Source organism: Arachis ipaensis, chromosome B3 (genome assembly GCF_059453495.1).
Source record: "Arachis ipaensis isolate K30076 ecotype BB chromosome B3, ASM5945349v1, whole genome shotgun sequence".
Taxonomy (NCBI): domain Eukaryota; kingdom Viridiplantae; phylum Streptophyta; class Magnoliopsida; order Fabales; family Fabaceae; genus Arachis; species Arachis ipaensis.
Genome location: NC_142438.1, coordinates 24,027,580 through 24,032,632, shown reverse-complemented (window position 1 = coordinate 24,032,632; position 5,053 = coordinate 24,027,580). Strand labels below are relative to the sequence as shown.

The following is a 5,053-nucleotide window of genomic DNA, read 5'->3' as shown; positions in this document are numbered from 1 at the left end:
CAGGCATCAGCAGCAACCAAAAAGTTCAACCTAAATCCACTACAAATCAGATATAACTTCCTAACCACCTATAATCCACTAAGCATGCATAACTAAATCGACTAATTTAACAAAAAATGAACAAACTAATTAAACTGAACAAAAAGTTTACCTTTCAAAGTATTGTCTAAGTTCTCAGCCTTAGTTGGATTAATATAATCCTTGTCCTGCTCCGCTATCATATCTCCTTCATTCTCATCCAATTGCTCTTCACCATCAGGTTCATTGTTAAGTTTAAGAAATGTATCAATCAGTATTGAAGCAAATTGACGTATTTTTCCCTTCTTAGTTGGCCTTTCTTGCAAGCTGCCACAATCTTTAATATCATCTTCAATTGTGGTCTCTTTTCTCTTCAAATATTGACTCATTCTAGAATCTACTTCTGTAGTATTCTTGTGAGCCATAGCAGTAGATTTAGAAGGAAGTTCTTTTTCTTGTCTACATGTTGATCCTTGTGAGTGAGTCATACTTGCTTCCATCAGTACTTTACTTTTATTCAAATTCTTACCTTTTTCTTTTGCAACTTTTGACTTTTCTACAAAATTCTGCTTATCATTTGCATGGACACCATTTTTTCTTAACTTCTGCTCCCTTTCTCTATTACTAAGGGTTTTTATCCTTTTAAGTGGTGGTGGTGGTTGATGTTGCTGCTGACCAGAAGACATCTTTTCTCGCTTAACTTCCATATTTTTGAAGAACTTTGCACGCAGCACTTGACTTTGAATCTATCTCATTTTCAATGAATTTTTTGAACATTTTCTGAAAAAGAAAATAAAATAATGAGATTAGTATACATCATAAAAAATCTATTAACATAACAGTAAAAAATTAGATCACATATTAAAAGAACCAAGAATCTATAAGAAATGCACCTGTTCATAAACAATTACACCAAAAATAAAAGTCAAAAAAATTATTCTACGTTGAGAAGAGAAATCTCTTTAAAGATCAGAATCATCATCATATTCAGTTTGTTGTAGAACAAGTGAAGGTTTCTCAATGATTGTATTTGGCATGTCTTTTCTAGTCCATTGAACTTCACAATTATCCTTTGGCACAAATAAATTATTCGCTTGATCAAAGGGGTCCTTCTGATTAGACTCTTCGGCTTCAACATTATACCCATCATACATATTGAATAAATCCCTTGGCACTGTGTCCATGACATAATACTTGTCTTTGCTAAAAGGGTCTTGAATATAAAAGCATTGGTGGACTTGTGAAGCTAATACAAAAGGATCATTCCGAGAACATCTTTTATTAAAGTGAACTGAAGTTAGACCAAAATTCTCTTCCTCAACTTCAAACCAATCACAATTAAAGAGAACAAATTTGAAACATGCATAATAGTCTAACTCAATTATGTCATTTATTGCACCAAAATATGTTACGGCTTTTGTCATTGGGTTGTTGTCCTTGGCACTAGCAAAGCTTGGTGTTTCGCACACCAAAGTTACACCACTGTTTTGAGTTGTGTGGCTTGCATCATGTTCTCTAGTTTGAAATTTGTAGCCATTGATTACATAACTAGAAAATAATTTTGCAACTGTGTTTGGGCCTCTAGACAAATCTTTAAGTTGTTTCGGAACATCTTAATGAGAAGCACGCTCTTTGAACCATTCACTAAAATCATGGCTTAGAGTTTTTGCCTTCTTCCATTTTCTACCTTTAGTTTGATTGTTGACATGTTCCTCATACTCTCTAAAGTAAGTAAAAAGCGAGTAAGTTAAATTTGCTAATAGAGAATTGATAATTGAAAAATATATAAGAAAAATACCTAATGTAGTCTTTAACTTTATCACAATTGAATAAGATGTACCGATGAGCTTGTATTTTTTAGTTGGTATCTAGAGAAAAAGGTTGCCCTTTCCTCTTTCCACCAATTGGTCGCCCCAAGCATGCAAAATAGCTATCATGACATACGTCAGCTTCACTGTAATTATCATAATTTTGTGTCCTCCTACTCAGCCTTGTATCCACATCAGGACTTAAATACCTTGAGCAAAATGTCAAGCATTCCTCGGCTAAATATCCTTCAGCAATTGAACCTTCGGGGTGGCTCTTATTGCGAACGTAGGACTTTAACCTACATAGATATCTCTCGATGGGATACATCCACCTAAATTGAACTGGGCCACCCAACCTCAACTCGTTTACCAGATGAATAGGAAAATGGACCATTATATCAAAGAAACTAGGAGGAAATATTCTTTCCAATTGGCACAAAATCTCTCTAATATCTACTTACAAATGATCTATTGTATCATTTTTAACTACTTTTTGGCACAAGGAACGAAAGAATGAACCTAGATAAATTAAAGGGCCAGCTACTTGATTCTGCATTGTGCATTTTATAGCTACTTGCAACAAATAATGCAACATAAAATGAGCATCATGACTTTTGTAGCCTGATATCTTTTTCTCAGAAACATGAACACACCGAGAAATATTTGAGGCACTACCAAATGACAATTTTACTGACTTCAAAATATCACAAAAAATAGTTTTTTCTTGATTAGTAAGGTTAAAACAGGCCTTGGCAATTTTTGCTTTCTTGCCACCATATATCTCCTTTGGTTGAAGTTTTTTTCTTATCCCCATATCTTTGAGATCGTAACGAGCATTTGCATGATCTTTGGACTTTTCTGGAATGTCTAATAAAGTTCCAATTATGTTATCACATATGTTTTTCTCGATGTGCATAACATCAAGACAATGGCGCAATGTATTTTGCTTCCAATATGGAAACTCAAAGAAAATGGACCTTTTCTTCCATGGACCATCAATTTTATTTTTTTGCTTCTTTCCAAATACATTGTCAAAATCTTTCAAATCTTCAAAAATTTGTTCCCCATCTAATAAAGCTGGTGAAGACCTCAATTCAACATCGCCATTGAAAGATCTTTTGTCCATCCTATATGGATGATCCATAGCCAAAAATTTACGGTGATCCATGTAGCACATCTTTCGGCTATGTTTTAAATAACAAGAGGAGGTATACATTTTTTTGCTAACTTTCCCTTTGTGCTCCAACCGGATAACATAGCATAAGCTGGAAAGTCACTTTTGGTCCATAAAAGTGCTGCATGTAGTTGAAAAGTTTGATTCTTTGAAGCATCATATGTTTCCACTCCAACTTCCTATAAAACCTTCAACTCTTCAATTAATGGCTGAAGATACACATCAATGATTTTTCCAGGCGAACATGGTCCAGGGATGAGCAAGGACATCATGACATACTCTGGTTTCATGCAACACCATGGAGGAAGATTGTATGCGACCAAAACTACCGGCCATGTACTATGGGAGATGCTCATGGTTCTAAATGGATTAAATTCATCGCTAGCTAGCCCTAATCTTATGTTACGAGATTCTTTAGCAAAATCGGGATGAAGCCTGTCAAAGTCTTTCCATGATTGGCCATCAGCTGGGTGTCTTAACTTTCCATCCTTTGAACGATGTTCATCGTGCCACCTTAATGATTCAGCTATTTTGGAACACAGGAACAGCTTCTTAAGCCTTGGAATCAAGGGAAAATGCCTCAAAACCTTCGCAGGCACAGGTTTTTTCTTCAACTTATCAACTTCTATATCTACCTCAACATTTTCTATGTACCTGGAAGCTCCACAAATTGGACAAAATTCATCATCTTCATATGTATCCCAGAACAGAACACAATCGTTGGGACAAGCATGAATTTTATTATAACCAAGTCCTAAATCTTTTACCATGGCCTTGATTTTATTGAAAGAATCAGGAATATTCAAATGAGGAATCGCTTTTTTCAGTAATTCAAGTAGATCAGTAAAGGATGCGTTGCTCCAACCATTAAGAGTCTTCAACAAATACAATCGGATAACGAATGATAATGTCAAAAATTTTTTACAGCCAGGATATAACTCTTGTTTTCCTTCTTCAAGCAAGTTATAAAACTTTTTTGCATCTTCGTTTGGCCTATCACCATCTTTATCTCCTTCAAGCACATGCCGAAACGTCTCATTTAACAGCCCATGAATGTCGTCGACAAATCCTTCATGGACTTCACTCTCATCGGATTCACTATCTATGTGACTTATCCTTTCGCCATGATGAACCCACATAGTGTAACCTTTTTGAAATCCCTTACTTATTAAATGATCATAAACTTCATCCCTTCGCCCCCAACTAAAGTTATTACATATAGAACAAGGACAAAGAATTTCTTGTCCTTGTGGTCTACCTTTAGAAAAGACAAAATCCAAAAATGAATTAACACCATGTTGGTAACCCTCAGTATGTCTTGGTAAACTAGTCCACCCTTTGTCCATTACTTTGTCAACTAAAATAAAAGAACACGGACATATGTTTTAGACTAACTATATGTGATTTTTTCTAATCAAGAGCTTATTGCTTCTAAAAAATTTCTAGAAGTCAACCACACATGTTCGAAAGAGAACATTTCAACCAATCATGAGACTAACAATTTGTATCTAACAAACTATGCAAAGAAGCTTAAGCAATCAATTAATCAGTAAATATTCTTAACAATTAAATGTTTAAACAAATTTAAAAAGATAATATATTAAATGATTTACCTGTAGTGTAGCTCAATGTCTAAGGTAGTCGCAGCTACAGAAAGACCCGCTATTTGATTCCCTTTTTCTGGTTTTAAAGAGATAAACTAAAACAGCAACAAAGAATAAAAATATAAGTAATTCATAACCAGATTTTTTAACAAAAAATTCACTTTTAAAACCAGTTTTTAGAAATATTTTCAAAAGTGATATATAACTGATAAACCAAACAGTACCCAACTAGCCAAAATTGGGTTAAAAAATTAAAACAAAAACTATAGCTAAGCTCCTAACACAACAATAGTGGACTTGTACCAAAGGCCAAACTGCTTTAAATGTGGGACTAGTAATCTAGTTGTGTTCTGAAAAAATATCCTCTTATATTAAAAATTTGCTATTGACTGAATTAATTGATTAACACATGTGGTAAAAGCTTTAAAATTTATCTCATAAAATGTATG

The 5,053-nt window shown here is 34.1% G+C and overlaps 1 pseudogene; it reads right to left on the bottom strand.

Moving 5' to 3' along the window:
• Positions 1-2,308: 2,308 nt before the first annotated feature.
• LOC148570069 (uncharacterized) lies at positions 2,309-3,770 on the bottom strand (annotated as a pseudogene).
• Positions 3,771-5,053: the final 1,283 nt, after the last annotated feature.